Source organism: Schistocerca americana, chromosome 4 (genome assembly GCF_021461395.2).
Source record: "Schistocerca americana isolate TAMUIC-IGC-003095 chromosome 4, iqSchAmer2.1, whole genome shotgun sequence".
Taxonomy (NCBI): Eukaryota; Metazoa; Arthropoda; class Insecta; order Orthoptera; family Acrididae; genus Schistocerca; species Schistocerca americana.
This window is the reverse complement of record NC_060122.1, coordinates 209,738,396-209,762,840: the sequence shown is the minus strand read 5'-3', so window position 1 is coordinate 209,762,840 and position 24,445 is coordinate 209,738,396.

Here is a 24,445-nt window from a genome sequence, read left to right as displayed (position 1 = left end):
GTTATGATGGTATAAATTTAATGTTTTTCGTTAGTTCAGTGGGTTAAGAACATATATTAAGTGTGTGTGCCATATCTGGGTGCAGTAGAGCTGTGTTATCGGGTAACTTGTGCTCTGTAGGCGTGACAGGGTGGAAGGGGGGTTGGAGCGTAGAAACTCACGGGATGGTAGGTCGCTGGATTGTGCCATGCGCTTTTCATGCGTGGTGTGTGAGAAAAGTTATGGGACTGATTTATTATCCACCAAAGTTGTGATTCTTTCCAAACAGCAGTTTTGTGCCTTTAAAAGGAATTCTCTTCGGCAGAGTTGTTGTTCCCAGGTAGCAGGGCTGGAAGGCCACAGTTGATAGGGTCTTCAACACGTCTATCGCGTTTTTTATGTTCTCCAGATTCTCAAAATGACTTTCTTTTAAGTCAGTTTTCAATTTCAGGAAAAGAAAATAGTCAGAAGGACTGAGATCAGGTGAACAGGGGGGCCGTGAGACAACAGGAATGCCATTTGAGGGCCAAAACTCCTCGATGGAAGTGGACGTGTGACATGGGGCCTTGTCATGATGCAGCAGCCACCTGTCTGCAACGCCCGGTCTCATTCGGTCACCCTGTTCCTGAACCTTTCAAGGACACCTTTGTAAACACTTGGTTGACAGTTTGTCCTGGAGGAACACATTACTCATGCACGATAACCCTACTGCCTAAAAATCAATTCAGCATTGTTTGGTTTGTTAATTTGCTCATCCGGGCGTTTATCGGGCGCTGAGTTGTCTCAGTGTGCCAGTCCTCACTTTCCTGCTTCGTCTCAGGATCGTACTAAAAGATCCAGGATTCATCATCACCTGTGATCGTTCGACTGAAACATTCGTGGTGACTGGAAATTCTTTCAAGAAGTTCAACACACACGTTTCTTCGATTGACCATCTGCTCAGTTGTGAAGTTTTTTGGCACCATTTTGGCAAAAACCTTCAGCATGAGCAAATCTTCGGTCAAAATTTGATATACAGTGAATGTGTTTAACAGGTCGCCCATCATACTTATTGTTAAAAGTCGGTCTGATCTCATAAGAGCTCGTACAATTTCGACGTTGTCGTCGGTTTTTGAAGTTGGAGGTCTCCCGACTGAAACACTCGTGGTGACTGGAAATTCTTTCAAGAAGTTCAACACACACGTTTCTTCGATTGACCATCTGCTCAGTTGTGAAGTTTTTTGGCACCATTTTGGCAAAAACCTTCAGCATGAGCAAATCTTCGGTCAAAATTTGATATACAGTGAATGTGTTTAACAGGTCGCCCATCATACTTATTGTTAAAAGTCGGTCTGATCTCATAAGAGCTCGTACAATTTCGACGTTGTCGTCGGTTTTTGAAGTTGGAGGTCTCCCTGAGAGAGGTTCATCTTCAGTGTGTTCTCGGTCATCCGAAAATTATTTGTGCCAGTAAAAACTAGTGCTGTTGATAAGGAATGTTCCCCATAGGCCTGTTTCAACTTCTAAAATGTCACACTCGCTGATTTCCCATGCTTAGCACAAAATATGTTTGCATAACTTGGCTTTAAATTGCGTTGTTTGATTTTCGTAATACACAACAAAAACACAAATTTACTGATGACGCTCTGAAAAATCACAACGTGGCTGTACAGAGCTGAAACTCGGACTGAGCATCTGTAAGGAGTGGAGACACCCGTCTTCGTGAGTAGAACAACACAGTGCTGCCAGAACACACGCATTATTCTCAACCTCATTTCTCTCTCATACACCTCGTAGGTCTGAAAACTGAGGAGCGAGCAGGAGATTGCCAGCTCTCTCCACCCCACTGAGCCAGAAGAAGCTACTACAGGGTGTTTTATAAAATTATACCCACCCGTAGACAATGATTTAGGCTGTTCAATATGTTCGGCAGTTCGACAGCATCAACTGTTGAGCTTTCTTGCAGAATCCCTCAGTTAACACTTGCAAATAAGTACTTGCTTAACAAACTGAAAACAACTCCAGCAGAACTCAGTGAAGTAATTTTGTCTACCCCACATGAGACAACTGCACACGAAATGCCGCGGAGGTAAGCCTGTAATTTGAAAAGCCAGCAGCGTTCGTGATGGGGAAGTTTCCTTTCCTCCGTGGACGCTACAACTACCTTACAGTATGACCAAGAATTAATTTTCGCTCTATCAGTATAGAACAGTGTGCAGAGAGCTGCAAATTCTGTCCAAATACCCTTCTTGGGATGGCATTATTAGTAGCTCACATTTGTATTCCATGTAGTTAAATGCACATGGGGAGGGGGGACAGACCTCGTACATGTCGCCAGCGATTTATAAGATGAGCTGCGAAAGAGTCAGTATAACTTTGTAGTGGTGTAGAGAGAGTGGGAAATCTCCTGCTTGCCCTTTGTATATCTAATCTCCGCCCCCCCCCCCCCCCCTCACCACCCATTGCGATTCCCTCTAGCCTGTCACTCTACCAAACAAGAATATATCCCTCAATAAGGATCTACTGCACTAATGTGGCTGGTAAACACATTTTATATTCGTTACTGACCATCTTCGTTCAACAACCAACAATAAATATTAGTTTTACGCCATTAAAGAACCATCAACAATAACGATGATTTCGGGATGGGTGCACCATTTTGCAAGTACACAAACATGTTTCACCACAGTTGTGACAACATCAGTGAGTCTTTTCTTGAATTTTTCTGAAATACATACACAAAGATTACGTTTAGGTTAGGTACTCTACCTTACGTTTTACGTTGTCGGTGACCTGTAGCTGCCAACCGAAAACAGCCACACGTCTAAATTAGAACACAATGTCATCTGCATTCATGAGGTGTATTAGAAAATGGTCTGCACTGAATTTTTGTTTACAATCCAACATTTAAGACGTGTGATCAGGTAAAACTCATGGTATATGCTAATTTTTGGCCTTACCATTGTAGTATTTGACTAGTCTTGATGTGGAACAAGTGTGCTTTTAAGGGCCAAAAGTGTTTTTGTGTAACTGAGCTTTATGTGTGAACATCGATAAAAGTTTGGTGAAGCTTAGGTATTGGGAACTATTTCATGTAGTAGTTTGCTATTCATGGATTATGTCCCGTATTTTGACAGTGTTTGCTCACGTTATCCTCCTGTTCAAATGGTTCTGAGCACTATGGGACTTAACTTCTGAGGTCATCAGTCCCCCAGAACTTAGAACTACTTAAACCTAACTAACCTAAGGACATCACACACATCCATGCCCGAGGCAGGATTCGAACCTGCGGCCGTAGCGGTCGCGCGGTTCCAGAATGTAGCGCCTAGAACCACTCGGCCACCCCGGCCGGCTTCTCCTGTTCGCTTGGGGATACTGCATCTTGCTGTTTTATTGTGATTTGGAAACACGTTTCATTGCTCAGTTTTAAGTTTCCGATGTGCTTTCGACTGTCCACTTTCTGCTGTTTTCTTTTGGTTTGACGTTCGAGAACTTTGAAACTGTTCCGTTCTATTTGACACTGTGTGTGTGTGTGTGTGTGTGTGTGTGTGTGTCCGATAATTCGTTTACTTCATTGGACACTGTTTTGTTATGTAGAAGTGTTTCCTACTGGTAAGATTTGCCCTGCGTAGCAGATTTTTGGATGCGATAATTTTTTCTGCTGTTAAAGATTGGTACAGATGATTATTGTGTTTTAGGATTTGGACGTTTGTTTCTATGTCATTTCTCTGGTGGTTGTTTTTGATGAGATGGTATGCAAATGTGGAGTGCGTGCTGACACTTTTCATTTCTGTTAAATGTTCAGAAACTTATCTTGTAATTTCGCCATGTCTGTCCAATGTGCACTGAATCAGTCTTTTCCAACAGCATAGGGACGGAAGTCAAAACTCTGTTACGATTTTCTCACTCCCTGCAACGTGGGAACTGCTCATAGTAGAGTCTTCGTTGACTGGGCTACATCTACATACATAATTTTCAAATTGATGTACAGGATGGGGAGGGGGGGCAGGGGGAAGTATCTGTACACCTGGCATAAAATGACTTATATGTTCGTGGCGCCCTCCATCCGTGCTGCTGGAATTCAATATGATTTTGGCCCACCCTTAGCCATGATGACAGCTTACACTCTCGCAGGCATACGTTCAGTCAGGTGCTGGAAAGTTTCTTGGGAAATGGCAGGCCATTCTTCACGAAGTGCTGCACTGAGGAGAGGTATCGATGTCGGTTGGTGAGGCCTGGCACGAATTCGGAGTTCCAAAACATTGCAAAGGTGTGCTATAGCATTAAGGTCAGGATTCTGGGCCATCCAGTCCTCTACAGGGATGTTAATGTCGTGTAACCACCACAGGCAGAGCATTATGAACAGGTGCTCGATTGTGTTGAAAGATGCAATCGCATCCCCGATGTGTTCTTCAACCTTCTTGCTTGAAGGTGCTTAAAACATCAGTGTAATCCTGCGCTGTGATAGCACCACGCAAAACGACAAGGGGTGCAAGCTCCCTCCACGAAAAACACGACCGCAACATAACACCACTGCCTCCGAATTTCACTGTTGGCACTACACATGCTTTCAGATGACGTTCACCGTACATTCGTCACACCCACAATCTGCCCTCGGATCGCCACATTGTGTATCGTGATTAGTCACTCCAGACAACGTTTTTCCACTGTTCAGTCGTCCAGTGTTTACGCTCCTTACAAGAAGCGAGGCGTCGTTTGGCATCTACGGGCGTGATGTGTGGCTTATGAGCAGCCACTCGACCATGAAATCCAAGTTTTCTCAACTTCCACCTAACTGTCATAGTACCTGCAGTGGATCCTAATGCAAACTGGAATTCTGTTGTGATGTTGTGTCCAGATACTTTTGATCACATATTGGATTAGATGCAGTAATCATCCATACTTTATTATTATGATCGATATGAGATAATGGTTGCTCACTCTTCTTGGAACACTTTTCCCACCAGGGTTTCATGAAAAGATCGTCACCTTTTCCCAACAATTCCCATTTATATTAGTGTAACATTTCTGTCACATTTTAATGTTGGATATGCTGATCTGTTACAGTAAGTAGTGGGAAATCAAGGACATCAGTGCAATTTGTTAGTTCAGGTTGCCTATATCAGGGGAAGGTATACACTCAGGGGCAAACCTATTGTTCTCCTTTGACTGATAGGTCCTTAACCCATTGTTCTGCTAAAAGGATCCTTCCTTTTGATTGACAGGTGCTTAACCTGTTGGCCAGATGTGGTGGCCGAGCGGTTCTAAGCGCTACAGTCTGGAACCGCGAGACCGCTACGGTCGCAGGTTCGACTCCTGCCTTGGGCACGGATGTGTGTGATGTCCTTAGGTTAGTTAGGTTCAAGTAGTTCTAAGATCTAGGGGACTGATGACCTCAGAAGTTAAGTCCCATAGTGCTCAGAGGCATTTGAACCTTAACCTGTTGTTCCCCCACCCCCTCCCCCTGAGGAGACCACCAACTCACCTTCTCCCCGTCACTGCTACAGGTACAGTTTCAGATTTGAGTTATTCAAAGAGACCTCTCTGACTTTTAACCAGTTTGATTAACTACTTAATTAAACTGGTCTATTAATAAACCCCTCCCCCCCAGTACAGCCCCCTTTCAGAAACTGGCACGGCAAAGATTCAGTTGATCCGTCATTTGGAGGGAATTCGATTGCAGTGTAAAAGGTGTGATTCAGAAGCAAGACTGATTCATTTGTGAGTGGGGGAAAGTGCACGGACCGATTTCGCCGATTGGGGGATGTAGTTGGAGTGGGGGGACTCAGGGAACGAACTGATACTGCGACAATTGCCTCTGGAACCCTGGAGAGTGCACATCACTTGCAGCGTGGGTAAGTGCCATTGACTTCGGTCGAAAAGTAGAAGAGGCGAAAATGGAGCAGCACTTGGAGCAGCGTTATGCGATTAATTTTTGCGTGCGACTGAACAAAACCCCCACAGGGACTCTACACCCATCTCCAGATCCTGAGATTTCAAGAACACATGTATTTTCACATGGTTTGCCGGAACATCATACCATTTTCACGGTACTTCTCGATATCAATCACTTAGCAGTATGCTACCCATCGATTGCACACTATAATTGCGAAGATATAAACTGGAAACCATTTCTCGAAATCCGAAAGTTTAGAGAGGTGTAGCGAGTTATAAATCAATGAATAACTAGAAACTTATCCCAGCTCTGAAGATCTTTACATGAAAATTCGAAAAAAAAAATACTGGCACTGATATTTCCACTTGTGAATACAGATGTCGGTGAAACAACAGATTCCACATCATCCCTACAATTTACAAAGTCAACTAAGGCGTTTCTCATGTCTAGAGAACCAGCAAACGTGTTTTCCATCTGTCTTTCACCTGCAAGTTGCACACACCACAATCAATGTTGTCTTAACCGAATAAAGATGGGAAATATGCAGAAAGGAGTCAGCCGGACAATTTACATGGGAGGGAATAATGATCCAGTCCAAACATATCTGTATTGAATTTTCTCAAATTTCCAATGGCGATACACAGGATCACGAAGACTGTCCAACACATGTTGAATATTAGTCCGCTATTCAGCAGTCTAGAGGACGACACGGTTAGATCGGGTACATTCCTGTAAACCAACAAGCCTTTTTTATTCAGACAGCTCCTAGTGATATGCAGCGCCAGACAGAATCGTCCTAGGAAACCGGCCACATGTATTTTGTCATTGTGCTCAGAATTAAATATTACAATCGCGGTTCAATTGGACGACTGTCCACAATGAGCGAAGCATCGAAAATACGTCCTGCTGAATGCAGTGGCTCTGGAAATAGAAATATCTGTAACATTCATATGACTTGGCATACTTTTCCAACTAATTTTTTTTTCTTTCCTTTGGCGGCTGTTGCAGTATTCCAGTCAAATCCATGCCTTCCTCACGACTGGACATAGTCTTTTTTTTGCATATGAGAGAGCACACACACACTTTATAACGATAATGCTCAAGGCGAATCTATCACGCATCACCTACCACTAAGCATAATACTTCGTCAATAAATGATTGGTGGAGATACGAAACAATACTGAGCTAAAATCAGCGATGGGTGGACATGTTTCATAATTTTTTTCTTGCGAGTGGTAGCACAATGTCTTCGAAAGAGAAACGTAACGGTCTTACAATCTGCCAGATGTTAAAAGCACGATCGCAACGACTATGTTACTGTTACAAGCGGTCTTGGTTTTACAGATACAACTATCGCTAACGATATCCATGTTAAAAACTACACAAGCCTTATAAATAGAGATATGGCGTTACCTCCAAATGAAGTGGTTTTTCTACACATATACGAGGCGTGTTTTTTAAGTAAGTACCGTTTTGAAACTAAAAAGAGACGTGCTAAGATATCTGCATCTCCAATTTGTGGGGCCGCCGGTGCACCCCAAATCCTGGTACCATGTCCGGTGGCGTTCTGTGTGGTCCAGTGTACAGAGGACAGCGGGCGGTAAGTGCTTCACGATCGAAAGATTTTTAACTGTGTAATCACATGTGATATGTGTTTCACAACAGTATTCCTTGTGCGATCAGAATTAAAAGAAGAGCAATCGATTTAATTACTTCTTACAAGACCTACATCTTCCCAAACAGCATTGAATGATGAGCAAGAGAAATCCAAGCTCCGCCAAATTATTTTTTTTTGTAAGTAAATAATATACTCTGGAATTTCCCTTCGTGAGAACCTTCCTCTCCACCACAGAGTCGCCAATTTCCAGTGAGGAAGAGAGGGGGAAGGGAGAGAAAGGGGGGTGGATCGATTTCCTGAAAAATTCTTTAAATAAATAAATAAACAATATTTCATACACTGTCTGGAATCCCCTAAATTGATTAAATAAAGATTATTCCAAACATTGCCGACCGAGACTCGAACTCGGGACCTTTGCCTTTCGCGGGCAAGTGCTCTTGGTAGAGCACACAGTTTTAATCTGCCAGGAAGTTTCATATCAGCGCACACTCCGCTGCAGAGTGAAAATCTCATTCTGGATTATCTAAATTGTTTAAACAATATTCGATACACTGCAATGGATTTCACTCCAAATGACAGATCAACTCAGTTTTTTCCCGCCAATTTCCGGGAGTGGGAGGTTTACCAGAGGGGAGGGGTTAAGTAATTTCTCAATTTAATCAAATTGATAAGTGTGAGAAGGGACTATTCGAATGACTCAGACCTGAAACTGTACCTGCAGCCGCGAGAGGGAGGGTGTGGGTTGGAGGTCTCTGGAGGGGTTTGAGGAGGGGGAGGTGGTGGAGAAACCATAGGTTAAGGACCTGTCAATCAAAAGGAATTATCATTTTAGCAGAAAAATAGAATAATGACGTGTCAGTCAATGAATACCAATAGATTTGCCCCTGAGTGCATACCTCCCCTTGATATAGGCAACTTTCACTAATAAAATGCACTGATGTTCTTGTTGTCCCACTAGTTATGTTCTGGTAGCATGTCACCCACTTGGTTCAATGTTTGTGGTCGTTCCTTCTTGATAAGAACTCCAAATCCTGGAAGAATAATGTAGCATAGTCACACTTGTGTCTTGAATAAGTTTTCCAATTCGTCCTCAGGAATACCGATTTTATGTGATCGGCTTATTTCATTTGTTTCTTTAAAGGCAGCTGTCCGAGCTATATGAGCAATATACATGCATTCATACATGCTGGTCTCGTTGATTGTTGCTGAAAGCAGTGGTGGTGGTCCGTCATTGAGGAAAACACCAGTTTTCGAATTACACTGAAGAGCCAAAGAAACTGCTATAGGCACCCTTACAGAGATGTGTAAACAGGTATAATGCGGCGCTGCTGTCGGCAACGCCTATATAAGACAAGAAGTGTCTCGTGCAGTTGTTAGATCGGTTACTGCTGCTTCGATGGCAGTTTATCAAGAGTTAAGCGTGTTTTGACGTGGTGTCACAGTCGGCACACGAGCGATGGGGCACATCATCTCCGAGGTAGCGACCGAGGTACGTCCATTTCATGAGTATACCTTGAATATGTGGAATCCGGTAAAACATCAAATCTTGGACATCGCTGTGGCTGTAAAAAGAACCTGCAAGAACGGGATCAACGCCGACTGAAGAGAATCGTTTAATTTGACAGAAGTGTAACCCTTACGGAAATTGCTGCAGACTTCAGTGCTGCCATCAACAAGTGGCAGCGTGCGAACCATTCAAATAAATCTCACCGATATGGGCTTTTGATGTCGAAGTCTCACTCCTGTACCCTTGATCACTGCACGACACAAACCTTTACACCTCGCCTGAACCCATCAACACCAACATTTGACTGTTGTGTAGGTGTGGAGACAACCTCATGAATTCTGAATGTCATCAGGGGGCTGTTCAAGTTGGTGGAGAATCTGTAATTGCATGGAGTGATATGGGACCCCTGATACGGCTAGATGCGACTCTGACAGAAGACACATACGTTAAAATCCTGTCTGATCACCTGCATGTATTCGTGTTTATTGTGCATTCCGACGGACTTCCACAGTTCCAGCAGGACAATGCGACACCTGAAACGTCCATAAATGCTACAGAGTGGCTCCAGGGACACTCTTCAGAGCTTGAACACTTCCGCTGGCCACCAAACATCTCAGACATGAACATTATTGAGCATATCTGGGATGCCTTGCAACGTGCTGTTCAGAAGTGATCTCCATCCCCTCCTAAGCTAACGGATTTCCGGACAGCCCTGCAGGATTCATGGTGTAAATTCTCTCCATGACAACTTCAGACATTAGTCGAGTCCAAGCCACGTCGTGCTGCGGCACTTCTACGTACCAGCGGGAGCTCTGTATGTTAGGCAGGTGTACCAGTTTCTCTGGCTCTTCAGTGTGTAAAGCTACACAATTTATGAACAGTACTTCCTCACAACGCGCAACTACGTCACTGCTCCGCTTGTTGAGCGGTTTTGTGAAATGGGGCCAGGGTAGGCGCAAGGCACGTGCAAAACGTGTGGACGCCAGGGGTGGCACATGTGACCGGCGACAACGCAGTAGTAGATTTGCCGCCCCACTGGACAAGGCAAGAGAGAGGAGGACCATTTTGTGAAAACTGATTTCTTGCTTACACAATTAAGTGGAACAGCTGCAGCTGTTCTTTCGATGTTACTTATTATGTATGTACTGTTTTAGGTCATTAAATACACCATATTCAGGTCTTAACTGACGCTGAATGAACTGGTTTCTGTTGACTACCGTAACAGCGATGTTGATGGTTGCAGACAGAACATCGCTGTTACAGTAGTCGATGGAAACCAGTTCAGAGATGTTGGCCGCTGGTGGGATTGTGTACCCTTGGAGTTCACCTCCTCACTGTGATTTGAGTACTGAAGATGGTATTTCGAGGTATCGAAACTGACAGCTATATAATAAATAACGTCGGAAGGACGGCTACGGGTGTTCCGTTTTATTACGTAAGCGAACGTCCGAAGTCCCTCAGACCTTCCATCAGAAGAATGGACATACATTTCTTTCTTGTTTTGTTTTCAGAGTAGCCATTGTTGTGTTCATGTGGCCGCTGAGTATGTAAGCGAGTTAGTCAAATGTTGTCTTTATTTATAAAAGAACCACTGTAGCTGTTGTTAGGTTCTTTACGGCTGAATAACAGACGATCCGTTTTGGTAGTTGGATGAAGGAGTCAAGTATGATCAGGAACACTTTTATTACTTTCTCTAACCGCGGAAAAGGGCATCGACACTATTTGTTGCAATGGGATAATAAAGTAATTTACACTGATGTAATATGTTAGAATTCTTAATGTACAGTACGATTAGCACTGTGCATGAACGGTGCTAATAAGCTAGACCTCGTCTCCTTCAAGGTTGTAGAAAGGAAAATATCTTTTCTTATGATCTAGTACTTGAAAAATTGGCTGGGCGCTGAATAAGCACGTGTCGTCAAATAGCTAGAACGAAAATAAAGCGAAGAAAAGTCAAGGAATACGGCGATGAAGATTAATATTTTACCCTTTTCTGAATAATCAGATACGAAGGAAGTAATAAATGATAATACTATGACGTTCGTCGAGTAGAGATTGTTGCTGTTGTGTCTAGGCAAGACAGCCTAGACACAATGAGAGGAAGCCGAAAGGCACGCGCTAAGCTAAAGCCGGATGCGTGAGGTCTGAAACAGGATACGTAATGAAGGTTATAAAGAAAAGTACGTAGCTTCTGTAATACTTAACTTTAATCCATCCTTTTGGTACATCTGGAGATTGTGGCGATACAAGTGAGACTCTTTAGATACATGCAATGTTACTAATGGCACCTTGCTAGGTCGTAGCCATTGACTTAGCTGAAGGCTATTCTAACTGTCTGCTCTGCAAATGAGCGAGGCTTTGTCAGTGTGCATCGCTAGCTACGTCGTCCGTACAACTGGGGCGAGTGCCAGTACGTCTCTCTAGACCTGCCGTGTGGTGGCGCTCGGTCTGCGATCACACAGTGGCGACACGCGGGTCCGACATGTACTAATGGACCGCGGCCGATTTAAAGCTACCACCTAGCAAGTGTGGCGTCTGGCGGTGACACCACATTCCTCCCCCGCAAATCGGCGAACGGTCGTGTTATAAGGCTTCCGCCCGCCGTGGGGAGGACCCCATGTTGACGTATGCGATGAGGTGGGGAGCCTAACAACAGGCGAGGCTGTGCCACCCGCACCCGGCCATTCGCTCCGAGGGGAGCTAGGAAACGCCTGAAAACCTAGTCCAGGGTGCACGTCAACATGCGGTGTATGCGCCCGTAAAGAGACAGGAGGGGCCGAAGGGTCGACCTCCATTGCGTCGGGGTATCCGACGCGCGATGACGTCATGTGGTCCGGAGCGGGCAAGAGTTCCATGGCGGAGGACAGCTGGCCACGGGAAGCGATCGGCGGCGCGTGACCCAGGGAGGCGCTTGGCGGCTGCAGCGAAGCGTCCACGGCGGGCGGCGCCGGCGGGAGAACAGGCGGCGGCGGCGGCGGCTGCGGCGGCGCGTCGCCATGGGGCAAAATGGAAGCCATCGTCGGTAACACCTGGGGATGAGGCGAGCCAGTAGATGGGTCCCCAGGGCGCTGACCGGACGGCACCGTCGCTGAAAGCAGACGGGGAGCGGCAGAACCCGTGCGACGACAGAGGCGCAGCTGATTGAGATGCCGACGCACCTCACCAGAGGCCCCCAAAACCAAATACATCGCGCGGCCGAGGCAGCGAAGAATGCGCCCTGCGAGCCAACGCCGCGAACCGCGAAAGTTGCGATAGAATACAACGTCGCCTGGAGCAAAAGCAGGAGTCTGCCGCTGCACAGGAAACTGATGCGGCGGGTGCAGCAAGGACATCAAGGTTCGATGAGGACGACCGTGGAGCAACTCAGCAGGCGAGCGACCATCGCGGGGCTGAGAGCGATACGATGACAAAAAGAGCAACAACGCGTCCTCCCGAGAATGCGACTCTTTCAACTTCAACATCTGTGACTTGAAAGTCCGGACCAATCGCTCAGCGGCACCGTTTGACTGAGGCGAAAACGGCGCGGATGTCAGATGTTGAATACCATTGGCCTGGCAGAATGACTGAAATTCTGCGGACATGAATTGTGGGCCATTGTCGGAAACAATAGTCTGCGGAAGACCTTCAATGCAAAAGATAGCAGACAACGCTTGGATGGTGGCAGTTGACGTCGTGGAAGACATCCGGACAACAAAAGGAAAATTACTGAAGGCATCGACCAGAACCAACCATCTAGCATTCCAGAATGGACCAGCAAAATCGATGTGCAAGCGTTGCCAAGGGGAAGTGGCTTTCGGCCATGCAAAGAATTTCCGCGGCGGGGCGGATTGTTGTTCGGCACACGCCAGGCAAGAAGAGCACATATTCGTAATCGCAGCATCAATTCCGAACCAAATACAGTGCTGACGAGCAAGTTGTTTCGTTCGCACTATACCCCAATGTCCTTGGTGAAGAAGCCGTAAGACAGAGGACTGTAACGAACGTGGGACCACGACTCTGGACTGATCAGTATCAGAACGCAACAACAAAACACCACGTCGAACAAAAAGTCTCTCCTTATGAGCAAAAAATTGGTGAACCAACGGATCCTCGATCCGAGACTTTGACAAAGGCCATTGCGTAGCAACAAAACGCAAAACGGTAGCAAGGACCGGGTCAGCAGCTGTGGCTGTAGCTACACGACGAAAATCAATCGGAAACGATTCGACCACTTCATCGCTTTCCGAATCAACGAACATGCAAGCAAGTTGGGAAGAATCGAATGCTCTATCCTCAGCAACAGTCAAACGGGACAACGCATCGGCATTTCCGTGCGTAGCAGTGGACCGATACGAGATATCGTAGCGGTACTGCGAGAGGAAAATAGACCAGCGAATGAATTTCTGCGCTGTACGCGGAGGTACAGGCTTGTTCGGATGAAAAAGCGACGTCAAAGGTTTGTGGTCTGTGATGATGGTAAAGTGACGACCATACAAGAAATCATGGAACTTAGTAACACCAAACACGAGAGCAAAAGCTTCTTTCTCTATCTGTGAATAATTTCTTTGCACAGACGAGAGCAATTTGGACGCAAAGGCAATAAGGCGATCATGCGACCCATCTTTGTGCGCAAGTACAGCATCGATCCCGAAATCCGATGCATCTACCATCAACAAACGGGGTTTCTGGGGATCGAATGGCGTAAGGCAAGTATTAGAAAGCAACGCCGATTTCAACTGGCGAAAGACGCGTTCGCATTCCGTCGTCCAGACGAACGGAACACCTGTACGGCTTAAGCGATGAAGCGGAGCTGAAATGGAAGAGGCATTGCGCACATTCACTCACACCTTGTGATTCTAAATCGTGTAATGTTCTGGCGACCTCATCACGCAATGCGTGAGGAACATGGCGCGCTCTGAAAAATTTCGGTTGCGCGTTTACTTTCAGTTCCAAATGTGCGTCATAGTTCTTAGCGCAATCAAGGCCCGGTGCAAAAATGTCTGCAAATTCTTCACATAGCCGAGAAACACTGGCGGAAGGCACAGTCTGATTCACTGATAGGACCTGATTTACTTTAGACATGTTAAACAACTGAAATAAATCTAAACCAAACAAGTTCACTGCAGTAGAAGAACGAAGAACGTAAAATGACACAAGTTTTGTTTATCCCATCCTCGTCGCCAAAAATTGTTGTCTTGGCAAGACAGCCTAGACACAATGAGAGGAAGCCGAAAGGCACGCGCTAAGCTAAAGCCGGATGCGTGAGGTCTGAAACAGGATACGTAATGAAGGCTATAAAGAAAAGTACGTAGCTTCTGTAATACTTAACTTTAATCCATCCTTTTGGTACATCTGGAGATTGTGGCGATACAAGTGAGACTCTTTAGATACATGCAATGTTACTAATGGCACCTTGCTAGGTCGTAGCCATTGACTTAGCTGAAGGCTATTCTAACTATCTGCTCTGCAAATGAGCGAGGCTTCGTCAGTGAGCATCGCTAGCTACGTCGTCCGTACAGCTGGGGCGAGTGCTAGTCCGTATCTCGAGACCTGCCTTGTGGTGGCGCTCGGTCTGCGATCACACAGTGGCGACACGCGGGTCCGACATGTACCAATGGACCGCGGCCGATTTAAAGCTACCACCTAGCAAGTGTGGCGTCTGGCGGTGACACCACAGTTGCAGCTCGCCTGGTGCTTCAATTAGGCTTGGCTGGCCCTGGATGGGGCCCTCATGTTACGTTCGATCAGGCAGTTCCCACTACTGATGTCTTCCACAAGCAACTAACTATAGCACACTTGGGCGTATTTACAAATCATATATCATTCCGGCTTCATGCTGTTAAATATGGAGGTTTTTTAAAAGTATAGTACCGTTGTATTTTCGATCGTACTGTTACTACATTCATCGTTCTAGTTACACTTTTCACATTTTACATTAAATTTTATTTTTCAATTAGCATTTTTCGGTAATTGAAAGGATGCTGGTTAGTCAACAATTTATTTCGCTTCCTCTCCTGATGATCTCAGCGTACCTGCGTGCTGGAAATTGATGTGGACGTTGTTCCTGATCTGTCGTATCTAGTGAAGTGATGCCTTACTGCTACAAGAGATGCTTTTGTGTTTTATACATACCTTTGCCAAAAGGTCGATTGATTTTAAGATAACCTAAACTTTTTTTAAAAACAAACTAAGCCGGGGAGACCATTCATGTTTCATACATACTTCTGCCCACCATGAACCATCAACTTTGCCGCTGATGGGGAAGCCTGCGTGCCACAGCGATACAGATAGCCGCACCGTAGGTGCAACCACAGTGGAGGGGTTTCTGTTGAGAGGCCAGACAAACGTGTGGTTCCTGAAGAGGGGCCGCAGCGTTTTCAGTAGTTGCAGGGGCAACAGTCTGGACGCTTGACTGATTTGGCCTTGCAACATTAATCAAAACGGCCTTGCTGTGCTGGTACTGCGAACGGCTGAAAGCAAGGGGAAGCAACAGCCGTAATTTTTCCCGAGGGCATGCAGCTTTACTCTAAGGCTGAATAATGAGGCGTCCACTTCGGTAAAATATTACGGAGGTAAAATAGTTCCCCAATCGGATCTCTGGGCGGGGACTGCTCAGGAGGACGTCGTTATCGGGAGAAACAAGACTGGCGTTCTGCGGATCGGAACGTGGAATGTCAGATCCCTTAATCGGGCAGGTAGTTCAGAAAATTTAAAAAGGGAAATGGATAGGTTAAAGTTAGATATAGTGGTAGTTAGTGAAATTCGGTGGCTGGAGGAGCAAGGTGAATACAGGTCTATAAAGACAAAATCAGATAGGGGTAATGCAGGAGTAGATTTAATAATGAATAAAAAAAAGTAGGAACGCGGGTAAGCTACTGCGAGGAGCGTAGTGAACCCATTATTGTAGCAAAGATAAACACGAAGCCATAATAGTACAAGTTTATATGCCAAATAGCACCGCAGATGAGGGAGAGATTGAATAAATATATATTGAGATAAACAAATTATTCAGATAGTGAAGGGAGACGAAAATTTAATAGTCATGGGGGACTGGAATTCGATATAAGGAAAAGGAAGAGAAGGAAAAGTAGTAGGTGAATATGGAATGGGGTAAGGAATGAAAGAAGAAGCCGCCTGGCAGAATTCTGCACAGAGCATAACTTAATCGTAGCTAACAATTGGTTCACGAATCATGAAAGAAGGTTGTATACGTGGAAGAGGCTCGGAGACACTAGAAGGTTTCAGATACATTATATAATGATAAGATACAGATTTAGGAACCAGGTTTTAAATTGTAAAACATTTGCAGGGGCAGATGTGGGCTCTGACCACAATTTATTGGTTATGAACTGTAGACTTAAACTGAAGAAACTAAAAAAAGGTAGGAATTTAAGAAGATGGGATCTGGATCAACTAGAAAAAAAAAGATATTGTAGAGAGTTTCAGAGAGAGTATTAAGGATTGATTGACAAAAACGGGGGAAAGAAATACAGTAGAAGAAGAATGGGTAGCTTTGAGAGCTAAAACAGTGAAGGCAACAATGGACGAAGTAGGTAAAAAGACGAGGGCTAGAGAAATCCTTGGGTAACAGGAGAGATACTGAATTTAATTGATGAAGGGAGAAAATATAAAAACACAGTAAATGAGGAAGGCAAAAAGGAATACAAACTTTCAAAAATGAGATCGACAGGAGGTGCAAAACATCTAAGCAGGGATTGCTAGAGGACAAATGTAAGGATGTAGAGGCATATATCACTAGGGCTAAGATAGTTACTGACTACAGGAAAATTAAAGAGACCTTTGGAGAAAAGAGAACCACTTGTACGAAAATCAAGAGCTCAGATGGAAAACCAGTTCTAAGCAAAGAAGGGAAAGCAGAAAGGTGGAAGGAGTACATATAGGATCTATGCAGTGGCGATGTACTGGAGGGCAATGTTATGGAAGTGGAAGACGACGTAGAGGAAGATGAAATGGGAGATATGATACTGCGTGACAAGTTTGACAGAGCACTGAAAGACCTGAGTCGATACAAGGCTCCTGGAGTAGACAATATTCCATTACAACTATTGATAGCCTTGGGAGAGTCAGCCCTGACTAACTCTACCATCTGGTGAGAAAGATGTATGAGAGAGGCGAAGTGCCCTCATGCTTCAAGATGAATATAATAATTCCAAACCCAAAGAATGCACGTTTTGACGGGAGTGAAACTTACCGAACTATCAGTTTAATACGTCAAGGCTGCAAAATACTAACACGAATTCTATACAGACGAATGGAAAAATTGGTAGATGCCGACCATGGGGAATATCAGTTTGGTTTCCATAGAAATCTTGGAACACGTGAGGCAATACAGACCCTACGACTTATCTTAGAAGATAGATTAAGGATAGGCCAACCTACGTTTCTAGCATCTGTAGATTTAGATAAAGCTTTTGACTTTGTTGACTGAAATACTCTCATTCAAATTCTGAAGGTGGCAGGGGTCAAATACAGGGAACGAAAGGCTGTTTACAATTTGTACAGGAATCAGATGGCAGTTATAAGAGTCGAGGGGCATGAAAAGGAAGCAGTAGTTGGGAAGGGAGTGAGGCTGTGTTGTAGCCAATCCCCGATGCTGTTCAATCTGTATATTGAGCAAGCAGTAAAGGAAACAAAAGAAGAATTTGGAGTAGGAATTAAAATCCATGGAGAAGAAACAAAAACTTTGAGGTTTGCCGATGACATTGTAATTCTGTCAGAGACAGCAAAGAACCTGGGAGAGCAGCTGAACCTACTGGACAGTGTCGGGAAAGGAGGATATAAGATGAACATCAACGAAAGCAGGACGAGATAATGGAATGTAGTCGAATTAAGTTGGGTGATGCTGAGGGAATTAGATTATGAAATGAGACACTTAAGCAGTAGATGAGTTTTGCAATTTGGAAACAAAGTAACTGATGCTGTAGTGGTAGGGAGGATATAAAATGCAGATGGGTAATGGCAAGAAAAGCGTTTCTAAAGAAGATAAATTTGTTAACATCGAGCATAGATTTAAGTGTCAGGAAGTCTTTTCAGAAAGTATTTGTATGGTGTGTAGCCATGTATTGAAGTGAAACATGGACGTTAAATAGTTTGGACAAGAAGAGAATAGCAGCTTTCGAAATGTTATGTATGAAACGTCCCCTTAGAACAATTAATGAATTACTGTGCTGATAAACCTCTACGTTATTTAATTTTAAAACAGCTGAGCGAAACTGAACGTAGTCAAACATTACTCTCTTTACTTATTCTGATCAACACTAAACTGACACACAATATTCTAAGCGCAACGCAATCTGACTTTCAAAAATCCCTACAATAGAATGGCCCTGACTAACAATAACCTGTACCTTTCACGAATCACTTACCTAACAAAAATCTTCGTTACTCGAACTACTGCAATAGAGCGAGCGCCACTACTGCCAGCTAAATAAAAGATTCTAACTATTGAAGGCACTAACTACTGATAGGCATACTTAGCAAATGAAAGATTTTCATAGAGAACAAACAATGTATTTACCTTAATAGAGTTCAAAAGTATATATATATATATATATATATATATATATATATCAGTTTATGGTATCAAGTCTTACAAATTTACTCTTTCTGATGGACACACGTCCAGATCGTCCGTTCTCAAAACTCCGCCATCTCTCTCCCCTCATCCAGCACTGCTGGCGGCTCACCTCCAACTGCCCAACGCTACGCGCTGTTCACATCCAACTGCCCAACACTAGAATATTCCAACAATGCAAACCAACCACAGACTGCACCCAGCACAGTCAGTGATTTTCATACAGAGCTGTACGTGGCGTTACCAACATAAAAACCTAAACAGCCTACTTACAGATGCTACAGAAAAATGCTGAAGATTAGATGGGTAGATCATGTAACTAATGAGGAGGTACTGAATAGAATTGGGGATAAGAGGAATTTGTGGCACAACTTGACTAGAAGAAGGAAATCGACTAGTAGGATAAATTCTTCGGCATCAATGGATCACCAGTTTAGTACTGGAGGGCGGCGTGGGGGGTAAAAATCGTAGAGTGGGGCCAAGAGATGAATACACTAAACTGATTCAGAAGGATGTTGGTTGCAGTAGGTACTTGGACATGAAGAAACTTGCACAGGATAAAGTAGCATAGAGAGCTGCGTCAAACCAGTCTCTGGACTGAAGACCACAACAACAACAACAACAACATACTTTTGCTGTGTGTCTTCTAGATACATCAAAACTGTGTTACAGGAAATATTAAAATTTAACTTAATGCCCTTTGACTCTGAACATACTGCGTGGGTACAAAAGGTGACTGAAACTTAGAAAGACTAGTACGCTGGATATGTGTATAATTTTTTAAATACAAGCATCACATTCCTAACGTTATACAAACGGTTTAAATTTACTAAAACAAGTTTGCCAGCAAGTGATAGCAAGGAAACCTGCGAGTGTTTTTCACGTTTTTAATGTTTGTAACTTTTTTCTCAAGAGATAATATAGCAGAGAACCAATGACCTTTTTCTACATTTGCACCTTAGTCTTTCTCTCCCTTTCCACTTTGTACATCATCCTCATTGGATACATGTGTTATAATGAAATCAGTTATGACTTCCTAATAGTATCTACATTAGGTGTCACACACTACAATGGACAGGCCGGCGGGTGTGGCCGAGTGGTTCTAGGCGCTGCAATCGGGAACCACGCGACCGCTACGGTCGCAGGTTCGAATCCTGTCTCGGGCATGGATGTGTGTGGTCCTTAGGTTAGTTAAGTTTAAGTAGTTCTAAGTTCTAGGGGACTGATGACCTCAGAAGTTAAGTCCCATAGTGCTCAGAGCCATTTGAACCATTTTTGAACTACAGTGGACAAAAATGATGTCTCAAGGCACCAACATGGGCTGAGAAAATTCACTGAGGTTACAGAATTTTCGACGTAGAAGAAGCAAAAAGTGAAAACGAAAATTTAAAATAATTGTTATGTGGCATCAAGAGAGGAAAACACAGTAACATTAACTTAAAATTGGAACACTATACCAAAGATAAAAAGAGTAACATACGCCAACAGAGTCGATTATCGATAGAGTGGTGCCCTCGAGAAAAAAAAACGGGTAAATTCTCTACGGATCAAATCGGCAGCAAAATATCTATGCCGCAATAAAGCGGGTAGCCAGGAGAGCTGCGGTTGGCCCGTGTCGCATTGTGTTTCGTATCCAATTATCGGCCTGTGGCGCGCCACCAGGGGCCACGGTATTGTTTCCATCGCCGGTATTGCCGCACTTGGCCGACAACCGCGTTGGGCGTTTCCATAGCTACGGTTCCCGCCAGCCCATAAACGGAGCCCTGCGGGCGCTTCTTTCGAAATCGCCGCTTTACGACTTGCAGTCGTAAAAGGCGAACACCAGACGAGAATTTATTTGCGAGCCTCTTGACTACGCGCGCCTGGGGCGCCTCCGCATTATAAACTGGTCGGCTGATGTCCGATGGTCGGTGCAAGTGCCTTCCGCATTCACTTGACTTAAAACTTATTTGATGTGTCAGTCGCAAAGATGGGGTGTCTTATGATGTCATCTCTTGGTTCCGTGGAGGTGAGCAGTAAGCTCGGTGAAACAAGCTGGTATTTTATGGGGAGAATGTATAAGAATGACTCTGAGACCCTTCAGATGTTGACCGTTTCATCTCTGCTGCACTAGTTCGCCACACATCTTCGACAATGACTTATTCTCATCCTTATCTGTCCTTAAATTTTTCTCCTCATCGGCTCCTTATGTTCTCTTAGCTATTTCTGCCACTTAAGCATTTTTTTCCTGTTTGATACATAGACCGAGTATGCCACTTACACAATTCTCAATCTCTGCCTTCGTTCTTTGAAATATAAGCGAAAAAGCATTTCTGCATTACGTGCTTCCGGACAATAATGTGACTTTGGTGTTCTTTTACACTGTCAAGATGGCCGCGGAGTGAGATCACAGGTATTTTCCTCGTCCGCTAGAAGAACTTATTTAAGAGAATATAGGGTAAAATTTAAATTTTCCTTGTTTCGTATACTTGCTGTAGTATCGTTCTTGTCATATAACTGAATATTAGCGTCCCAGAAGAGCTTGCTTGTTCTTGAAAAAACTTCGTGTTATCTGAAGTACCGAAAGTCGCGACGTAACTCGAAATTTTGTGTGACATAAACACAAAAAATTCTATTCAAGTATTCTTGATAGCGCAAAATTCGTTAAAAAAATACAGCTACTAGTTTCATCAGTGTATATTATCGCAATAAAAGTCTAGTTAAACGTTTCTGAATCGTATTTAACTAACAAATTTCGTACTGTTTACTAATTAGATAGACGCGATATAGGCCTAAATTTTCCGAGTTATAAACGTTTAAAAACCTGACCAAACACGCTTCATAATGTAAATTCTCTAAAAGTAAAGTAACTCGTAATTCATTCTTCTGTCATTGTATCTCTAAATCAGTACAAAAACAACAACCACTACACATAATACCCCTGTGTTGTTTTTTGTTTACATACTGCCAAACTCGCTTCCTTGACAAATTAAAAACGTTCTTTAAACTTAATAATTCTTTAGAAACTGACCAAGAGTGAGAAATGTGGGAGCTGTTATAGGGTAGTGAGTAGAGGGATTTGTTGCCAGTCTTGTAGGAAATATTTTCAATTTTCACAGGGGGGTGGGGGGTGGTTGGGGGGTATGCCGCGTGGAGAATATTGGGAGAACAGAAGACGGTCTCTCCTAGAACTGCAGCGTATGCAGTAGGAACATTTTTAGTGGGGAACAGGAGAGAAAAATCTGTGCCCTTCAGGCACAGTTGGAGGAAGCAAGAAATGAAATGATAAGGATCAAGGGAGAAAGAGGGCATGGCAGCTGGTAGGAAGAAAGAGAACGCGAGCTGGCAGTTTTATCAACACCAAAAACAGACATCTACCTTTGCCAGAATTAAGTGGAGAGGAGCTTCGGGTAGAACGAGGAGTAGGAAATGTGCAGCACGCTCCAACCAAGGTCAAGAAGCCTAGGAATGTACAAAGTGTTAGGAAGAAGAAAATGCTGCTGCTGCTAGGTAGTAGCCATGGGCGGGGTGTAAGCCCTCAGTTACAGGAGAGCTTAGGGGCAGCGTACCAGGCCACCAGTATCTTCAAGCCAAATGCAGAACTAAGTCACGTGATAGAGGACATAGGGTCTTAATGTAAGGACTTTACAAAAGAGTACTATGTAGTGATAGTGGGTGCGGCGGGAAACAGACATGGGTGGGGCATATGACGTAGGTGGTGACCTGAACAAGATGGCTTCCCTGACTCATGGCACCAACGTACACTTTGTTGAGCTGTTCCTGCGTCATGATCGACCACACCCTCATGGAGCTGAGAGGTGAATCAATGTGGGGTTAGGGACGGCTCTGAGGACAGCCAACTTTGCTCATGTTTCTCTGGTGCCTGACGGGACTATCAACAGATAGGGTTTCACTAGGCATGGCCTTCACCTAAAGAGGACTGGAAAGGGAAGATTGGTACAGCTGATTCATGAAAGTATAGGTGGTGGATCTCAGGTCGCACATGGTCAAATACCTGTTGTCATTGGTAGGGAAAGTGAGTCCTTTTAAGGATAAATCCAAACAACAGGTTCCCCTGCCTAAAGAGTATCTCCAGCAGTTAAAAAAATACTAAAACAATCACTCACAAGACAGATTTTAACACTCCAAATATCACACATACCAGATGTCACAAAGAAAAACAAACAATTGGAAAGAGTAACATGGTGAATTTCATAGACTTAACAATACTCCATCAAAACATGCAATCAATAAAAAAAATACAACTCCAAGTTGAGCTCCAATCTTTGAACCGCACAGTAGTTTGTGTTACTGAGCACTGGTGTAGGGACACATAAATGCAACATGTAGTACTACCATTGTATGAAAGGGCAAACTCTTACTGCAGAACTGCTTCAAGGAGTGGAGGATCGTGCATTTATATCATAAAACGAACACAGTTGAAATCAAGACATGACTCAGTACAGTAAGTGAAGACAAACACATTGAAATATCAGCTATTGAATTAACAGGGCTTGATATCACCAAGAAATTAATCATTTTGTGTGTGTATAGATCTCTCAGCGGTAGTGTAGAAGCCTTTTTCAATAAATTAACAGAAGTTCAAGATAAAGTCTCAAGTACAAATGTCAACATAATTCCGTGTGGCGACATTAACACCAACACTAATATCATAAATGAATCCAGCAGCACCCTCATAAATATCCATCCAAGTTTTTGAATGTCCCTATTGGTAAATAGCGCAACAAGGGTTACTACAATGACTTTTAGTAATTAACCATGTGACACAAATATTGACAGGGAAAAAATGTGATGTAGCTGTAAAAGATCTCAGACTATCAGAACATCTCTGTCTTATAACAAGACTAAAATCAGGCATCGAATCATTCCCTACACTACCAGCCTACAAATGACTTCTATCAGAAATCAAAATAAAATATTTTTCAAAAGAACTAGCAAAACAAAGCTTGGATGAAGTGTAAAAGGAAACCAATATGAATATGAAATTCACTAATTCTCCACATTATTTACATTGAACTTGGAAAAGGCATTTCCAAAAGTATGCATGTCTGTATCAACATCTTACAAAAATAGGTGGATAACACCAGGTATTAAAAAGTCCTCCCAAATACTTAAATACCTCAGTTCCATGAAAAAGAGTCGCAATGATGCACAATTCTTAAATTCCTATCATAGATACAAAAAGATTTATAGGAAAGTGCTGACTGCTGCAAAAAAGTCATTTAATGACAGAATAATATACAATGCAGAGAATAGAAGCAAAGCAGTCTGGGATGTTATAAAAAAGCAAATGGGGAGAGGCAAACAAACACAGAATAACATACTGCTAAGGGAGGGCGATAAAGTACAAGTAATAAATAATCCACAACACTTAGATAACTATGTAAACGAACATGTTTCAAATATTTCTGAGACGTTACAGACCTGTAAATAATGTTGCACTAAATACAATGATGTTACTTCAAACCACAGAGAATGAAGTCAATAAAACTGTTCAAAAACTAAAAAACAAAATGTGAGTCGACTTAGATGAAATACCAAACAAACATAATAAATGAATCCTTCACATCAGGGACATTTCCAGAGGAGTTAAAACAGGCACGAATTGTACCTTTGCTTAAGAAAGGTAATGCAGAAGACATAGAAATTTACTGACCCATTTCCCTGCTGTCACCATTCTCAAAAATAATACAAGCAATTATGAAAGACAGATTAATGAATTTTCTGAATAAATACAATCTTTTAATCACAGTTTGGTTTCCAAAGTAGCAAAAATATGGATTCAGCCATAGTAGAATTTACAAAAGTTGTACTTGACGCTCTTGACAAAGATGAATGTGTACCAGGTATATTTTTGGATCTTTCTAATGCCTTTGATACAGTCGACCACAA